The following is a 19,848-nucleotide window of genomic DNA, read 5'->3' as shown; positions in this document are numbered from 1 at the left end:
TCTTTTCGGCTTAGATGCCAATCCACAACACACTCCTGTTTGTGTCCACTAACGACAAGTGCGAGCGAATTATTTATATGAAGCCGAGACTTGCTCTCGCACTCCACATACCTAGCCACCAATAAATAAATCAGTTTCCTTAAAATTTCAGCTTCCTTGCACCCTATTTCGCCATAGTGAACCAATTATGGCTAATCCCATAAGGAATGCATACAAATAGTGCGAAAAGGAATCGAAGTTAACAAATGTAGCCATAACTGGTACAGGGTTCCTATCATTGGCACACGCTTTAATAAATACTGAAAGTAGTTTTGGCTCCGTTTCTATATTTTTCCTGTAAAGTACGCTAGCTCTGCTATCTTTTAACATATTGGTGACATTCGTTGATCCTCTCGGTATTTTTGTATAAATAGCTTCCCTTAGGTAGTGCCATAATTGGTACACGCACCCTACTTAAAATCATGAGATTTCTGACAGAATACGAATATGAATACGAATATATCAAAAATATATCAAGTCCTGTTCTGAGTTTTCGATAAAATATAACAAAACTATCAAATTTGGTATTTTTGTAGGTAGGTAACTATATACCAACCATTTTTGCGTCAGATTATTTTGCGGCCTTCGACTATTCGGTCTTCAGTCAAAAACAACTAATTCAGGAGGTAAGTCTTGGTATTTACATTTGCACATAAGTGTGGGGAGCCCTAGTCATGACCTATCAAAGTGCCTAAAACTCTCAACAACAATGTACGGTACTGGCGGACGTGTCGGTGGGACCTAGGGCGACTCAAGCAACCGGATGACGCCTTTTGTAGCCGTAATACATTGAGGAGTGATTCTATTTTTATTTTGTTATGCTTAAAAAATAACTTTAACTGATAGACTATTTTCCTCTAGTGCTTCGAAATTGCCGCGCTTTTTCCTGCCCACCCTGTAGTTCAATTTGTGTCCAGTGGAGGGTTGTTGGGGTACAGTCTAGGCATTCAGCCTAGGACAAAAATAACGTTTCCTTCCTATACACTTTTTGGATTACATTTTTTTACATATCAATCATGCAAAATTTCAGCTCGTTCAGCGAAACAATATTTTGGCGCCATCCATTCTAAATTTCATGCGATTTACTCTGAGGGAAACAACTTTTTCAAATAAAAATCACCACAGATTTTCCCTTAACCCTAAAAATAAATTGATGAATGATTTCTGATGGAAGCTTTACGAGATACAAACCCTTCAAAGACCGCAAAGCGATCCGAGTTATGTGGAGTTCTAGTTACTACCGTTTCTGATTCTTATGCAGATGGTCTTGGATCCCTGGCTTATTCCTATCCTCCTATTTTGTATCTTTCTATCTACTTTTCACCTCTTTTATACAAGCGATATGTGCCGCAGTACATTCTGCCAAAAATAGCCATATTTAATAAAACACTGTTAAGATACCCTAACCATGGATCGCATCTTCGATCAAAGGGTAACTCCCAGACCTCACATCAGACCACAAGACCTCACTGAGAAATACCTTTCTCGTGGTGTTTGTGGAGATGCAGAGTGCTGTAGATTCCTAGTACCCCTATATCACACTCTATTTTTCCTTCTTCTTCCCAACTGATTGTTATATCTTGGCTGCTAAATTTCACTTTTTGAAAAAGTTTAGTGTTCCAGCCCTTATTAATTTGGATTTCCGTGTATTTAAGACTAGACGAGATCAGTCACGGAGAAGCAACCATTGGCAAGCACAGTCTGTCTAAGCTAAGCTAGGTCCTGTTCATTTTAGAGCAACATAGTAAAACGTGAAATATGTTTTCCAGACAATAACTCCTTCTCCAAATTATCCAACGCCATTCAAAATTGTTTATTTCTATTTCAACTAAAGTCATCAAAGCACCCATTAAATCTCATGAATGATCATATATCGTTCATGAATGTTTGGAATTTTTTTTTGTACTGAGAGATCACAAATAAGCTAATGCCAATAGTAATATTGTGAAAATATATATCAACGCTGTTTGGAGTGGAGTGCTCACAAAAAAGAATATAGTTTCATTTAACCAAAATAATTTAAAATACAAACTGTACAATTAGAGTTTTGTTTTCCTTACAATCCTTCCAAAAGATAACAATCCAACAAGATGTTTTGTTGAATGAACAAATACAAATACAAATAAAAAAAAACTTTTTATTATCTTACTGACTATGGGCGGAAAAAAAATGACAGAAATCTGATTAAAATATCAAAAGCTTGACATCAAATCAACAATGCCTTTCTCTGATGTGAATCAATTTGCCTTCAACAACACTGAACTTATTTAAACGAAGTCACTTGAATGATCGAATTGAACATAAATCGTATAATCGTTATAACGATAACAGTGTTTATAACCGAACAAAAAATAGTGGTTAAGCTAACAGAGTCCATTGGAAGATCAAAATACGAACATTGCACTTCCTCTTGTTGACCGCCTCATGACTACCAGAATCGCGTCTAAACCTGTCAGAACAATCAGATGCCAATATCAGTTGGCATGTCTCATCTGTACGATAGTGGTCTATCTGTTCCGGACCATGGATTGAGTGCTCTGTATGCATGACAGCAACGCTCTGATATCTATTCCATTTTGACAATGCAAGTCAGCAGCTAAACTATTTACATGAGACATGCTACCGACAGATAATCAGTTCATCGATTGGTAAATTTCCAATTGGATTTGTCTGATGCAACGCAAGGCTATCACAACCATACTAACGATCAATTAATTGTGAGTGTAATCTGAATAAGCGAACTTCGTTTCGTTTGTTTGATTCCGCTTCGGGATGAATGAACTGCCCGTGCGACTGACTCCGACGCAGCGTACTGTGAATTCCTAAAATAATGAAAAACTAGTTTTCATTTTATCTCTTTCCTTTCTGCCGAGTGGTTCTTTCAGCTTTGCATCTGCTTTCTTTGCTCTTTGTTTCGGAGTGAACCGCGAAGAATGTGTGTATACGGACCACTTCAAACGCTTATACGTGTATCTGTGGGTCTCTTTCACCAAGTTGCTACAACTATCTTGCTTCCTGTGAATGCTGTTAAACTTCCCCGAAAAGAAAAGACAGTGAGACAAAGTTATGCTGAAATTACATACTTGGTGAAAACTTATTCTTCTCTCCTCAATGCACGGAGCTAACTGATCACTTTCACCATAACTTTTTGCATTATTTTCATACTTTGTGCATCCTTAATTTTTGCTTCAAGCGCACTTTTATTGCATGGATTTATCTTCTCTTCAAGCACAAAATCAGCTTCTTCTCATCAACCTTGTTCACTAAAACTTTTTACATTTCATCCATTCACCGAGTTATCTTCCAACACTCTTCCTAAAACACCGTTCGAATCAGTAACAATTATCTTCCCAGCGCCAAATTCTTTGTCATTGGCGTTGCGACACACGTTCCGTGTCCATCCGTTGTGCTCCGTCGAACATTCAGCTCACCAAACCTCCAAATCGCCAACGTTAACCATTGCACCCGACCAAGAACAGTGGATTGCAATTAGGTCGAACTAATCCCGGAGACTCAACAATCGTCAGAGTCCAACGAAATACACAGCCAGCGTCCTCTCCCGGGCTAAACACAACAAACAGAGCCGAATAGTGCAAACAGTCCGTGTGTGTATGTCCGCACGGCCCCAGCAGAAGCAGCAGCCGTTCCGCAGCGGCGATGGCGGGCGGCAACGATACTATTGGGCAGGTTTTTCTCAGACTCGAGACACTGCCAACATAAATATACACCACTGGTGTGGTTAAAATCCGGACTCTAAAACTACCGAGTGCAACTGATGCAGCGACAGTTCTCCGTCACGCGCGTCCGTTACCGACCGAAGTTCGAAGTAAACTAAAGCGCCTTTATGTTCGCCATCCAGCCAATACATGCACGGAAACCGGGAACGAATTGTCAGCCGTTCGGGTCCGGTCCATATGGGCAGGAGAGCCGAACGCGGGAAGGCGCACCCGAAGCAGAAAATGCTTGTTCTAGTGAGTTAACGGATGAATCAGCCGAGCCGTTCCGATTCCGTGTGCGGCGTGGAAGCGTGAATGTCGTTTGTGGTTGCGGCACTGTTTTATGTTTGGTGTGTCTGCCATTTTCTGTGTTGCCGTTTGTTGTCGGTTCATTCGGAATTCTTTCAATGGGAACGCGGTGTGGAAGCGAATACGGAAGAAAGGTCACTGATACCGAGGGCAAACGGCTGGGATGCAAACGGTTGGATGAAATAAACTGTTCCGTTCGGAATGAACGATGGTTGGGAAACAAGTTTGAAATTGATCTAAAATACATGAGTGATCAGCGTCCAGGGGAACTTCATTCGAATGATGGTGGCAGTGCACTGATGAATATGATGACTGTTCGTTGGGCTGTAAGAGTAAGGAAATATTCCTTTCCTTGATGAGTTTTATTATGTGTACCACCGTTCGTAACTGTTCAAAATAAAGCAAGTGCGGACGTTATATACAATATTATAGTTAATCTAATTGAACATTTATTATTTCCAATGAAGGTAAATTTACCATTGTGGATACAATAAATTACTCTGAGAAAAAAAAACAAAAACAAATCTGAACTCCTCCATGAAGGATTAGACTGGCTGTTTTATAAGGAAAGAGTGCCCGACAAAGGATCATAGAGCGATACTAATTTGGACATTTGTCAATTTGTTTCTTTTGTTGTTGGTCAGACATAGGCTGTATCTAGTCGTATTTGGTGCTACATATAATTTTGTTTCAAACCGGCTTCTAGTTGGAGCACAAAAGTGTTCAATGTTAACCCTAGTGGCCAACTTTCCAGTTCTATTTTTCAAGAATGCCTGGATGGGAATGTGGCGCTCAGGTCTAGGCAACTATTTTGACTTGACACTATTACACAGGTGCTACATTAAGTACAAACAAAAATCGAACCAAACCTCAAACATTGTCTAAGCTGGTTGCAATTTTAGATGTTGAATATTTCGGTATGTCGATTTAATATTCGATGTCAAATTGTACGTCCTTTGAAAAGAAAATTTCGCATGAAGTATAAAAATGGACAAAGGGGTACGCAACCCATCTTAAGAAAAATACTCCCATTTTCATCCAATCTAAAACGTATGTAGCTAGTAAACGGTATTGATGTTATTTTTTTATATTATTCTTTAGGAAAAAGTCAGCACAAATAAAAAATGCACACAATAAGTGTCCAAATCGTCTGTTTTTAAAGTAGGATGGCCATAAGGGCATAGGATGAAGAAGGGTACCCAGGTAACAATTTGATGCTGTACAAATGTTTCTCCGACTATTTTAAATCAGCCTTCATTTGAACAAAAGCTAAGCATAAGAGGTACAATCCTTTATTCAGCTCCTAAACATTTAATTTTGGTGATTTTATTTAACCTTTAACTGATTTGAGGCTCATTGGAAGGCTGATTTAAAACTTAGTATGCACTTAATCAGTCATCAAATATATTTATTAATTGTGTAAAAACAAAATAAAAACACTTTCGTGAGCCTATTTTACCATTAGCTGCGTCTATTTCCAGGAGAGCTATTTAGGAATGTTTAAGTAAATCTGTAGGAAAACTGGGAATTGAACTCCTGGACCTCCTAATTTAGAGTCACTCACCTAAGCACCTACACCACCCACAATTGTACACATATCCTCGAAAACAAGAGCATTACTTGCTGTGTCTGAATAGTCAAGAACATAAGTTGAACTAAGCCTGTATTGAGGCTGAAGAAGCGATGTGGACTTTACGAAAACCATGCTTGGGTCAGCTGTCAAAAATTATTTGATTAAAGGTTGAACAACAGATGATTAATTCTGCCTGTTGGTGTATGGTTTAGAGCTGGTTACCCAGATGAATAATATTCTTTTCAACTTGATATTCAGCCATCTATGTATTGATGATAAAAGAGGTTGAACAAGCCATACTTCAAACCATTATTCAGCTGTCATTGTGTTCAGCCATTGACACCATTAACAAGCTATTGTTCAGCTAATAGTCTCACTGTTCAGCATTCATTGTTACTTGGGTACTCATACCCTATTTATGTGTACCCAATAAATAGTTGAATAATGGTTTCTTAAGCTTAAATTTGCTTAGAATTGGTTTGTTCAACTCTTCCTCAGCAATATTTTTTGTTGGGTTTTACTTTGTATAACCCTCTAATACCCAAATTTTTGATTTTGATCTAAAAGTCATTTTTCGTCATCAAAAATCAATTTATACCTGTTTTGGAAGGTGACTCTTTTAAAATCGAGACTTAATTCTTCTTATTTTAAATTTTGAACATCTCCACACTTTTAACCTTCATCCAGCCAACGTACATTTTCCACCTTCGGAAAAGCACAAAAATGGTCAAAACTTTTTTGTTTTTCGATGGATTTTGATGAAATTTTCACAACTTCCCGAAAAACTCTTCTAGTTTTTGATGCCGGGGGCATGGGTGCCTGGTCCACATGGTTCCGGAGTTATTCCGGATTGTCTTGGGGTACCAAAATTGGCCACATACTTTGCGCAAAGTATATCTCAAGATCCCGATGAGATAGAAGTATAGTGTCTTCGGCGAATTTGTTCAGCAGGTTAAGAACTAACTGGCGACGGCAACTTTGGTTCGTGATTCGGCCGCTAGGTGGCGCCAGTGTCAAAAATGCTCAAATCCTCATATCTCAGAAACCTGATAAGATAGAATGATGCTGTCTTCGGCAAAATTCTTCAGCAAGCTCAGAACTATCTGATAGTAAAGTCTTTGGTTTGGGATTTATCCGCTAGGTGGCGCCTTGTATCTGAAAAATTCAAACACGTATATCTCGATACCCTAATGAGGTACAAGCATGCCGTTTCCAGCAAAGTTGATCAGCAGGCTAAGAACTATCTGGCAATGGCGTCTTTGGTTCGTAAATCGTCCGCTAGGTGGCGCCAGGGTAAAAAATGTTCAAACTTCTATATCTCAGAATCCTGATAAGATAGGATGATGCCGTCTTCAACAAAGTTCTAAACAAAAACTGTCTGATAATTGGGTCTTTGATTTGTGATTTATTCGTTAGGTGGCACCGTGTGTATAATATTTAAACACGTGTGTCTCGTTACTGTTATATGCTAAATACATGGCGTATTCTGTAAAATTGTTCGGCAGGTTGAGAACTATCCGAGAATGGTGACGCTAGGGGACACTAGCAATCAAAACATTCAAACAATTTTATCTCAAAAATCGGAAAACGTCCAACAAACTGTTCCGAAAGTTAAGAGGAAGTAACACGTACAAGGGATGGCCAAAATGTTTGGGATATGCAACTTTTTTTCTCTTACAAAAAAGTTCAACATGCAATAACTTTTCATAGAGTGTATCAAAAAATCTCAAATTTTGACTGTTTGTCAACCCATTATATGTGCATCATTGGTACAAATTTAGGTTCAATTGATCAATCTTTCGCAAAGTTAGAACCGTTCGGGTAAAACACTATTTTTTAGACAACTCATTTTTGAGCTGTCATATCTCGGAAACCAGTGAACCGAATTGAATGAAATTTTGAATGTACACTTACAATATACAAATGCTTCACAAACTATAAAAACATAGGTACTTTTTAAACGTTGAAAAAAGTTATCATGGATAGATACTTTTTGGATTTTTTTTTCGAAAAAATGTAATTTTTTACGTCAATGTCAATAAATTTTAGTGTTGATGTTCAAAGATTTTCCACTTCTGTTCTCAAGTTAACTTGAATCAGATATATTGAAGCCAATTTAGCTTAAAGAAAGAACCCATTTAGTAATTTTTGTGTGGTACTGTAAATTTGAATAATTTTCCTTTATATGGGTAAAAATTTCATCCCGGTATAACTCCATTCGCCGCGAAAAAATATTACATTTTATAACTTTGTATTAAATATCAATATATTGTTGATAAACGTTAAAAAATTCATTCAATTCGGTTCACTGGTTTCCGAGATATGACAGCTCAATAATGAGTTGTCTAAAAAATAGTGTTTTACCCAAACGGTTCTAACTTCGTGAAAAACTATTCAATCGAGCCCAATTTTGTACCAAAAACAGGTTGATAAACAGTCAAAATTAGAGATTTTTTGATGCACTCTATGAAAAGTTACAGCATGTTGAATTTTTTGTGGGAGAAAGAAAGTTGCCTATCCCAAACATTTTGGCCACCCCCTGTATCTGGCGTCCTCGGTTCTGATATTATTAGATGGGTTACGTCTAATATTAAGAAAATACTTGTACGAACACCCTAATGAACAAGAAATATTCCATTTCCAGCATAGTTGCTCAGCAAGCTAAGAACCATTTGGAAGGATAGTAGACGGTCGAGTACGGTGGTACAAGAGGCAATACTCTAACACCGTCTTTGACCCCCTGCAGACAAGTTTTGTCACCCTACAATATTGCTTATTTTGCTCCGCTTTTCTCTTCCGGGAATATCTCCGGAAATTTCTACAGGAACTCATCCGGGAATTTTTCCAGGAATTTCTCCGGGAATTGCTCCTGGAATTTATCCAAGAATTCCACTGGGAATTCCCCAAGAATTTCCTCCAGCAATTTCTTCTGGAAATCTTTCGAGAATTTCTCTAGGACATCCTTCAGAAGTTCCTCCGGGAAATACTCTAGGAAATCCTCCAGGAATCCCTCCGGGGATTCCTCCGGAAATTTCCCCAGGATTTCCTCTAGGACTCCCATCAGGACTCGGCAATTTCTGCAGGAATTCTCCGAAGAATTTTTCCAGGAATTCCTCCGGATTTTTTTTCCAAGATTTTGTAAGGAAAACTTTTTTTTCAAGAAAATTCTCTGGGAATTTCTCCAGGAATCTCTTCCGGAAGTCTTCCGTGATTTTATTTTCTCACAAATTCCTCTGAGAATTTCTCCCAGAATTCCTCTAGGACTTCCTTTACGAATACCTCCGGGAAATCATCCTGTAATTCTTCCGGCAATTTCTCCAGGAAATCCTCCAGGAATTCTTTTGGGAATTTCTTCTGCAAATCTTCCCGAAAATCCTCCAGGAATTCCTCCGGGGACTCTTCTGAAATACCTCCAGGAATTTTTAAATGAAATCTTCGGGATTTTCTCAGGAAATCCTCTGGGAGTTTCTCAAAGTATTCCACAGAGAATGCCTCTAGGATTTCATCCAGGAATTCCTCAGGAAATTTCTCTAGGAATTCCTCCGGTAATTTCTTCAGCAATTCCTCTGGAAAACTCTTCAGGGAATCCTCCTTCCTGGTGGATTCCCCGACGGAAATTCCTGGATGAATCTGTGGAGGAATCCCCGGGAGAAATCATGGAGAAATATCCAAAAGAATTCCTGGAAATAATCCCGGAAAAAGTCCTGGAGAAATAACTGAAGCAATCACCTTGGGAATCACCGGAGAAATTGCTGATGGGAGTCATTGAAGAATTCCCGGAGGAATTCCTAGAGGGAGTCGTAAAGAAATTCCTAGTGGAATTACAGGAAAATTTTTGGAAGGATTTCCTGAAGAAATTCCTAGTGGAAATTTCAGAGGATTTCCCTGGAAATTTCAGAGGATTTTCCTGGGGAAATTTCAGAGGATTTTTTTTTGGAAAAAAAAATCCTGAAGAAATTCCCGAAGGAATTTCTGGGGGAATTCCCGCAGGAATTCCTGGAAGAATTTTAGGAGGATTTCCCGGACAATTTCTTGAAGAAATTTCCGAAGTATTTCCCGGAAACATTCTCGGAGATATTCCTAGAGGAACTCCTAGAAAAATTCTCGGAGAAATCCAGTCTGGAGAAGTTCTTAAAGAAATTTCTGAGGAAAATCCCGAATTCATGGAGTGATTTCCGGAGGAACTCATCGAGGTATTCCTGTGGAAATTCTCGGAGGAAAGCCGGAGAAATTCCTGGAAAACTCCTGGAGAAATTCCCAGAAGGTGATCCTGGTGTGGGTCCTAGAGGACATCCTGGAAAATTTTCAAGGAGAATTCCCGGAGAAATTTCCAGAGAAATTCCTAGAGAAATTCCCGGAGAAATTCTTGGAAAAAAATCCGGAAGAGTTCCTGTAGAAATTCCCGGAATAACCTAACGAATAAATCACGAATCAAAGACTCAACTATCAGACAGTTTTAAGCTTGCTGAAGAACTATGTTGAAGACGGCATCATTCTATCTTATCAGGATTCTGGGATATAGAAGTTTGAACATTTTTTACCCTGGTGCCACCTAGCGGACGATTCTCGAACAAAAGACGCCATTGCCAGATAGTTCTTAGCCTGCTGATCAACTTTGCTGAAAACGGCATGCTTGTACCTCATTAGGGTATCGAGATATACGTGTTTGAATTTTTCAGACACAAGGCGCCACCTAGCGGATAAATCCCAAACCAAAGATTTTACCCAGATAGTTCTGAGCTTGCTGAAGAATTTTGCCGAAGACAGCATCATTCTATCTTATCAGGTTTCTGAGATATGAGGGTTTAAACATTTTGGACACTGGCGCCGCCTAGCGGCCGAATCACGAACCAAAGTCGCCGTTGCCAGTTAGTTCTTAACCTGCTGAACAAATTCGCCGAAGACACTATACTTCTATCTCATCGGGATCTTGAGATATACTTTGGGCAAAGTATGTGGCCAATTTTGGTACCCCAAGACAATCCGGAATAACACCAGAACCATGTGGACCAGGCACCCATGTCCCCGGCATCAAAAACTAGAAGAGTTTTTCGGGAAGTTGTGAAAATTTCATCAAAATCCATCGAAAAACAAAAAAGTTATGACCATTTTTGTGCTTTTCCGAAGGTGGAAAATGTACGTTGGCTGGATGAAGGTTAACTTCTCACGAAATGTAGTCGTTTCTCGATAGGATTCTATGGCAAACTTCTCTGTAGTGGATTTCAAGAAAACTTCTTGTGAAATTTCAGAACCATTTTTTTTAATTTTGAAAACTTTCAAATATTTAAAAAAATGTTAATCAATATGAGGCATGAATGAATTCATTCATATACCATTTTCTAATAGAATATAATAAAAACTTTAGGCAACATATCAAGAACAATTTTAAACAACTCCATTTAAAAAAATCTTGAGAAACTGTTTTGAGCTTCTTGAAGATTTTTTTTTGTTATTTTATGATAGTTTTTTCAAAGATTTTTCCAAACAAATTTACGCAAAATGGCACTGTCAAAAAAAAACTTAGCACCAAAAAAGCGTGACATCAACGTTTTAGATATAGAAAATCACAATGCGTCCAGAGTTGTATTTACGAAGGAAGACAAAAATGTTTGTTCCTAATCCTTCAGTTTTAGATACATGGTGTCATTAGCAGAGTTTCTTCTTAGTTTTTTTTTACCTTTTTCGTCATTCTTGTGAAGTTAGGGTGGTTGTACTAATTTGACCGATCCAATCATCCGTTCCTAATTCTTCTATATACAGGGGATAGACAAAATGATCCGGACAGTCAAAATTTTCACTTTTCAAAAAATGGTCAAATAGCCGTTATTTTTTAAAAAAGTGCATAAAAAATCTAAATTTTTTACTGTGAGTTGATCAACTAGTTGCGTATCAATGGTCAAAATTTGATAAAGATCAGTTAGAACGATTCTAGAAAAAGTCAAAATTATCCGATTTCCAACTTTGAGCTGTTATATCTCCGGATTCAATGAACCAAATGCATTGAAGTTTTGACTCATATGATAAGCTTTGAAAAACTTTTGACATAACCTAAAATTGTTAACACGGAAGAAAATTATAGCTTCGAGATTATTTTCCTGATATAATACTAAATTATCGTAAATTTCAACATCATTTCAAAATGGAGATGGTAAATATACTTTATTTGAATTCCAATTGACTTCAATGTGAATATGTTTTGAAAAGAAGGTACAAAATAACCGGCAATGAATTGAAAAAGTAATGGGAAGCATATTAAAATTAGACCAATTTACTAAAATATCACGAAATAAATTAAATTGCTGTAATTTCATTCCTATTGATAATTTCAAGTTTAGTCAAACTTTTTTCAAATATCATTGAGTCATAAACGTTCAAAATGTCATTGCATTTGGTTCATTGAATCTGGAGATATAACAGCTCAAAGTTGGCTATCGGATAATTATGACTTTTTCTAGAATATTTCTAACTTCATGTAGAATAGCCCGATCTTTCCTAAATTTTGACCATTGATACACAACTAGATGTAATTAACAAAGACAGCACTATTCTATCTCGTATCTATCGAACTACCCAAGTAACATACTTGTCACCGAAGAGTCACGGCGGCGCAGGTTTTTGTTGCGCAGAAGTTACTGAGACTTACTTCTAGCAAATAAGTGTTTATTTGTTAGAAGTAAGTCACAGTGACTTATGCGCAACAAAAAACCTGCGCCGCCGTGACTCTTCGGTGACAAGTGTGTTACTTGGATAACTCATATCTAACTATCTTACTTATGATTTATTGAAAAGAATATGTTGTGGTGACCTCTGCAATTCGGGTTTCTTACAATAGCGTTTATTACAATCGTTTCTCGTAAAAACTTTGTTTCAAGCACTTTTACAACTATAGATGACGCATATTGTTTTCATAGAGCCCAATGTTCTATCTCTCATAGTTAATAAGTTATTGGCAATTTTATGCGAAGAGAATGCTTTTTTCAAACAGTCATATCTTAAGAAAGAGCAATTAGATTTTTAATTTTAATTTCTTTTAGAGATCCCTGGAGAAAATTCAGAAGAAATAACGGAAGGATTTCCTGGAGGCATCCCTGGAGAAATTCCTGGATGAATGCCTGGAGCAATCCCTGGACGAAATCCTTGATGAATTCCTGGTGGAATCTGTAGAGGAATTCTGGGAATCCACACTCCGAGGCCAGACGACTGAGGCCCCTGACTGCAAAGCCACGAAGCCCAGTATTCCTGAAAGAATTTCTGGAGAAATTCCTGAAGAAATCCTTAGAGAATTCCCTGAAGGAATTCCGGAAGGAATGCCCGGAGGAACTCCTGGAAAAAAATCTGGAGACATGCCTGTAGGAATTCCTGGAGGAATCTCTAGAGAAATTCCTTGACAAATCTCCAGAGGAATTCCTGATGGAATCCTTGCATAACGTTCATTAGGAATACCTGATGGAATCCCTCGAGGAATCCCGCAAGAAATCTCAGGAGAGCTTCCTCGCCGAATTCCTGGTATTATATCTGTAAGAATCCCCAGATAAAAAAAAAACCTGAAAAAAAATACATGTCTGCAGTAATTTTTGGACGAATTATTGAAGGAATACATGAATGGACTTCTACAGGAATTCTTGTATCAAATATTCATGTAATAATTGAATAATCTCTAGTATTTTTTTCTGAAAGAGTTTCTGAATGACATTTTTGCAGAAATACTTCGAATAATTCCAGGTGGGATTATTCTCTATAATCTTTATAATTATTATAGCCGAAAAAACCGTTTCCTTGCTATTCCTTGCATTTTACACCATTTCCTTGCTATTCGTTTTAAGTCAATAACTTTTTTCCACGTTTTAAGAAAATCAAGAGTTTAAGTTCCTGTATAAATTTTCCAAATTTTCTGCAGGAAATGTCCTAAAACGGCTCCATTGATTGGTTGAAATTTGTGTATCGGTTATAAAACTTTTGTTGAACCCCAACCTCCTTAAGGTGCGACGTTATTTGTAGACGATCTCTCTTCAGAAATAACTCCAGAAATTGCTTCTATAAAGTAATCCAAGGATTTTTTCAGGAATTCCTCCAGCGGTTCCTTCAACAGTTCTTTCATGGATTTTTCAATAAATTTCTTCATGGATTCATGAAACGATTTTGTGTTTTTGAGATTTTTCTATATTTCTTTGGAAGCTTTTCATGATATTTTCCCAGGAATCTTTACGGAAGTGTGAGTGTTTCTCCAGACATTTTTTCAGGGATTCCTTTAAAAATACTTTCACGAACTCCTCCAGGAATTCATTAAGAAAATTATCCATGATTTTTGGTAAGAGATTTCTTTAGAAATTTGTCTAAATATTTAATAATACGTTCTTATAGGAATTCCACCACGGGTTTTTGAGGAAGAGTTTTCAGAAATTTCTTTTGCAACTCCTTCTTGAATTCCTTCGGGAGATTCCCTAGTGTGGAGTTTAGAATTATTGTGGACAAGTGGATTTCCCCAGGAAGTAACTTCTGTTTTTCACAGATTTTTTACAGAAATTAGATAGACCACTTATTCAATAATTCCGCCAGGGATTCTTTTAGAACTTTCATCGAGGATTCTATCTCAAACTTTTCCAGGATTTTCTCAAGAAATGTCACCAAAGACTCCTTCAGTAGTTCAAGGTTTTCTTCGTAAATGTCAGCTCTTTTTCCAGGGATTTTTTTTACTTTTCAGTATTAAAAAATATCAGTGAATTCTGCGGAAATTTCGTCTGATAGGTACTTTTTGGATTCTCTCCTGTGATTCATTCAGATATATCTCTTGAGATTCCTTTAAAGATTCTTCTAGGAATTCTTTTAGATATTCCTTCACAAATTTTTACAGAAGTACTTTAGAATATAACATAAAACATATTGGAGTAATTCTTCAAGGATTACCTGAAGGAATTTCTAAAGGGATTTCCTGAAGAGACTTCTGCACAACCTTTGGAGGAGTTCCTAAAAGAATCTCAGGGGAAATTCTGGAGGTACTCTTTGGTAAGACTCTGGAAGAATTCCCAGAAGAATTTTGTGAAAACTTTTGAAGATAAATTTTGAAGAAAAAATCCTGAAGGGGTTCCTGAGAAAATTTCTTAAGGGGGACATTCTTTAGATTTAATGAACTAAGCCTCGGAAAAGTTTCTGAAAGAATCCTTGAAAAAAATGTGCGGGAATCCGAACAGAAACAGCCGACGAAAATACCGGAGGAATTCTTGAATATATCTCTTATTAAATTTCTGAAGGGATTCATGGAGGTTGAAACAAACTCAAGAAGAAATCCTGAAAATACTTGTGGAGGAGTTTTTGGAAGAATTTCTCGCAAAATGTCAGAAAAGGATGAGTGGACAAAAATATCTGCAGCAATTTCCCTGGAATTTTTGGTGAAATTTTTAGCAGCATAAATTTTAATCAAATCTGGAAGAATTCTAAAAAGGAATCATCAAAAGAAATAACTAAAAAAAATGTTTTTTAGGGAATCTCTGAAGCAATACACGGACATCTGTATTTTTGCAGTTATTCCAAGAAGAGTTTTTTGAAATATTTCTCGATAAATGCCAAGAAATAAATTTTAAAGGAGATCTTGGAAGAATTTCTGAAATGATTACTGAAGGGTCTCCGGAAACATTTGGGATAGAAAGGTTTCAATAAATTCCAAAAGAAGGTTATGCCCCTGGAGGAATATTTGAAGATGGTCTAGGAAATCCCTAAAGGAACATCAGAAAAACCTCTTGAAATTTTTTAAGGAGGGATTTCCTGGGAGAATCCCTAGAAGAATTCCAAAGGTAATATACAGAATAAACTCATGAAGGAACCTCTCACGGAACTCCAGATAAAAATATAAAGCATTCCAGTAAAAATAGGGAAAATTGTATATTTTCGGCAGCTTTGTTTTCTTCGTCATGTTTTTTTTTCTTGAAAGCTGTTGAATTCAAATTTGGCCTCAAATCCTTCCCAATCAAGTTTCAAGAAATTTGGCCGACAAAAACCCCTCATGACGAAGATAACGAACCTGCTGATAATACCCATCGTCATCCTTTCTGTTTTTTTTTTAATGAATCGTAAAAGGAATGAATACCTCAAGAATCCTCTCAAAAAATCCTCCAAGAAACAACTGGGAAATGACTGAAAAGATTACTGGAGGAATTTTTGATGAAACTTCTGAAGAAGTTTATTTTAAAGGAATAGCTGATGGAATATCTGTAGAGACATCTTGACAAATTTCTAGATAAATTGCTAGTAAAATGCCTGATAGAGATGAATGACAAAACATACATTAACTCGATAAGTCATAATTTCTCACATCGTTCAATTTTTATCAGAATTTATTTTATTGACCTACACCCTGCGTAACTCTTTTCCAACAGAGTCCACATATCGTGAAAGGCGCCATTCTCCGCCACCCAGCAACCACGAAAGTCATTTTTCCAGCTCCCGAACATAGGGCATAAACATCTGTTCGACCATCAACAAGTTATTTATTCTCCTCCAGAAATGATATTCCCCCACCCCCATACAATACATAGCGAGCGAGCTGTCTTTATCGTAACGTTCGTTGTTCTGTGTCGTCGCCCTACACCACCCCCATCCTCCTAGCCTTAGCCTTAGCCGGGGTAATCCATTGGTCTTCAATTTGACTGGCCCGGGCCGAACATAAGTGGGGATTTAGGAAAATTGGACGCCGAGGGACGAGTGGGCGTGGGACCAATTCGGAAAAGATAAACTCCTCGAAATTTTCAAGTGACACTTTTAGCTACTGCTAGCACTCACTGCTACTATCACTCCGGGATGTGTGAAAAGCGGCGATCGGTTCGTTATCCCGGGACGACAGTGTGCAGGAGTGTGTCGTTTTAGATGTGTGTATTATTTTTTTTTTGTTTCGTTTTCCGTTCGATTCGATGGAGAGTGTTGGAGGGTGTAATTTATTACCCTCCAACCATCCGGGAGAGCTACTTTCCACAGCTCTAGGCGATTGGCAGTTTGTGTTGATAAATTCTAAATGTTTCTGTGAACATTGTCACTGGCTGATGCCAATCGTTTGAGTTGACAATTACCTTTCGATGTGACCTTTGCTGGGGTACTGGGAAAATAGATGGTCGTGTGGAAAATTACCTGGAAAATGAAAAGGATAAATTGAACGTTATTAATGTTTAATTGGTCAACGCCACTCAGATGAATGATCTTTGTATGTGTTGAAAATTTTAACCGTCTGCAGGATTAATAATGTAAGGTTCTTCAAAGACCTATATACTGCCGTAATTCTGCAAAGTGACGTAAGCGCCTTTCAAAATGTCGATATTTTTTGGTATATTATATATAATATCTGGTGTAAAAATAGCACTGTGGTATGCCTGCTGTATTAGAATGCAAAATCTAGTCGGAATCTATCATCTATGGAAAGAAACTTAAAGGTTGAGCAAGAGTTTTATACATAATAACCAAACAATGGGCCAAAACTATCAATGTCGCTTACGTCACTTTGCAGAATTGCGGCAGTATAGGGGAGACCGGGGAGACTTGATCCCTTATTCTTAATTTGCCTGTAACATTAAGAAAAAACACAAAACTAGATCCATTTTTCGTACAAAATGACAGGTACACATCTATTGCAAGTTTATACACATCAGAAGGACTTTAAATTATTGTTAAAGTTTTCAAAACTGTGTTTTTATGGAGGCATGTCTTATGATGTATTTTTCAAAAATGGGTCACAATTGATCCCCTTTTGAGCACATGTTTAATTTCAAGGGAAAATAACTCCAGAAGCTTCCTGTTCATTTTATTTTCAAGTTTTTTTACATTTTTGATGAATATGGTGTATTTGAAATTATAAGATTTCCTTAAATTGTTAAGGATATGCCGTATTTTGAAAATGGGGAGACTTGATCCCCCTTTCAATGGTGTGTAATAAAATAATAATTATCTGACACGTTTTATCATTGAACATAATAGAATTCCGAATAAATAGAGGCTTCCGAATAGAATTTTATTTTTCTCATGTATAATGTGTATGTAATCCTCGAGGGATCAAGTCTCCCCATGTCACTGTTGTATACACTAAGCTACATTAATTGAAATATTTATATAACAACCTTATTTGGATACGTTTGATAGTATTTTATTTATACTATGTGCTGTGAAATTTTGACACGATTTGGTTCAATTTTCACAATGTTATTGAGATTTTTCGGAATCGCCTAAACGATTTCTGAAGGACTGAAACCAAACCATCAGCCATTAAAAAAATAATGCAATACACAATTTAAATCAATTGTAGCCAAAACCTTGTCATCTGTCCAGATGTTGTTTTGGAAAAAATATGCTAGAAGAAAACTGTTTTTGATTCCGAGAAAATATGGGGGGAACAAGTCTCCCCAGGGATCAAGTCTCCTCAGTCTCCCCTACTGTAAAACGGAATCTGCGAGGTAACATTGTTCGGCTTGACTCACCTCATGAAATGTTCAAATTAATAATGTTCATCGCATAAGTTTCTGCTAACAAATAGTTTTTCGTAATATATTACTGTTTAACTACGAAATGATATCAAGTTCATGAAAATTGAGTTTCATTATCACATAAACAAATTTATTTTTCTTAACTGTGTTACGTAACGCAATGAGAAACATTCTCAAACATTTATGCTTGACATGATTACTAGAAATAATATTGAATTAGAAATCATTGTGTAAGCTCAATATGATATCCCAGTGTTGGATTTTGTATTATTTACACACTTCATTTTCATTACCGGGCTCGGTTATCAAATTACCGAGTTCTCAACAGCTGAGCTCTCGGTTATCACCTCGGTAATTGAGTTCGATTACCGGGTGCTCGGTACTACGTATTTTGTGGCAAAATGTCAAAAATTACTGAGCTGCTCGGTAAAAAGTTACTGAATGTCTGAATACTTTGTAAGGAGAATACCGAATGATCAGTAACTTTTTATTGCATCGATTTTATTAAATTACCGAGCACCTCAGCAAATTTTAAGCTTTTACTTTTGTTTTCCTAAAAAATCAGGGAGAATCAGCAAACTATATGTAATAGTATGTAATAGAAAACAAATTAGGAATAAAATTTTCATGTTTATTTCTTTCAAGTATTTTTTTCATATAATTGTTGGCTTGGGTGTTTAATTCTGCCGCTATTATCATTGTTCAACTGCATGATAACTTTGTGCACCGCTCTGCTATTCCTAAATATTGCTGAAAAAGTGGTGCGTAAAGTGTGGTTCATCACTGAACTTGTTTCCTTGTCGCAAATCTGAAACAGTGGAAAGAAAACCATTTTTGTTGTTGTAGATAATTACCCGCCGTTTAAGTAAGCGTGTAGTGTTACCTTTATTGTCTTTTTTGGCTCTCGAATACATGTTTTGTTCACAATTGCACTCTTTTGAAGATTTTTGCCAGACACACGCGGAAGTACACTGTTTCTGGGCGGCTGATATTAATGCAAATGGCGACTTAACAGGACTCAACCAGCGTCACGAAGGTCTGTCGGGAACTGAGACCTCGGTATATACATTGAAGAGCACTCGGTAAATTGTAGACATTTTTACTGAATGCTCTGTATTTCATATTACTGATCTCACTAGAGGTACCGAGATATTGTAAAATACAGTGTTGCTCAGTAATTTTGATCACTGAGATCCGTATTAAGTTTTTGTTTTACAGAATGATCGGTGAGAATCATTACGGAAGTCAGTTAAGTATTTGAAATTTTACTGATATATCGGTAAAACTTTATTTTTGCAGTTCAGACTCAGTAAAAAAAAATACCGAGCTGGAGTTTGGGATTTAAGTGTTTATCTTCTAATATAATTTAACATCTAAGCAAGGTTGCGACGTATACCAAAGTCGTGAGCGAGCTGTGAAGGCAACTCTCCACGCGGTGAATGTAAATTTCATTCACGCTGTGGAAAGTTGCCTTTACAGCTCGCTCACGACTTTGGAATGCGTGTGCGACCCCAATGTTATTCGGCAAACTTTCAGATAAAACTACAAGGTTAATTTCATCCATACATTGTTTTTGGATAGCATGCTTCTGAAATGAGATATTAGCAAATGAATGTAAATCTTTGCAAATGAATGGTTGCAACCTTGCATCTAAGTGCTCCGGATTTCCGGAAAACACTGATACGATTGATCAAGGCGACAACGAATCGAGTGATGTGCGTAGATCTAGTATTAGGGACACTCTCGAGTCCCT

General features: G+C 37.1%; 1 protein-coding gene across 2 annotated transcripts in view; it reads right to left on the bottom strand.

Moving 5' to 3' along the window:
- The window catches only part of LOC115253623 (semaphorin-2A), a 453,840-nt gene that overhangs the window by 364,052 nt on the left and 69,940 nt on the right, over positions 1–19,848 (bottom strand). The window contains exon 1 of one of the 2 annotated variants that reach the window (XM_062852946.1): positions 3,123–4,154. The exons of the other annotated variant lie outside the window; for it this stretch is intronic. The gene's annotated coding sequence lies outside the window, so the exon portion shown is untranslated. Of the gene's footprint in view, positions 1–3,122; positions 4,155–19,848 lie in introns of those variants that run through there. 2 annotated transcript variants of the gene reach the window in all.

Source organism: Aedes albopictus, chromosome 2 (assembly GCF_035046485.1).
Source record: "Aedes albopictus strain Foshan chromosome 2, AalbF5, whole genome shotgun sequence".
Lineage (NCBI taxonomy): Eukaryota > Metazoa > Arthropoda > Insecta > Diptera > Culicidae > Aedes > Aedes albopictus.
This window is presented reverse-complemented; position numbering and strand designations above follow the sequence as displayed.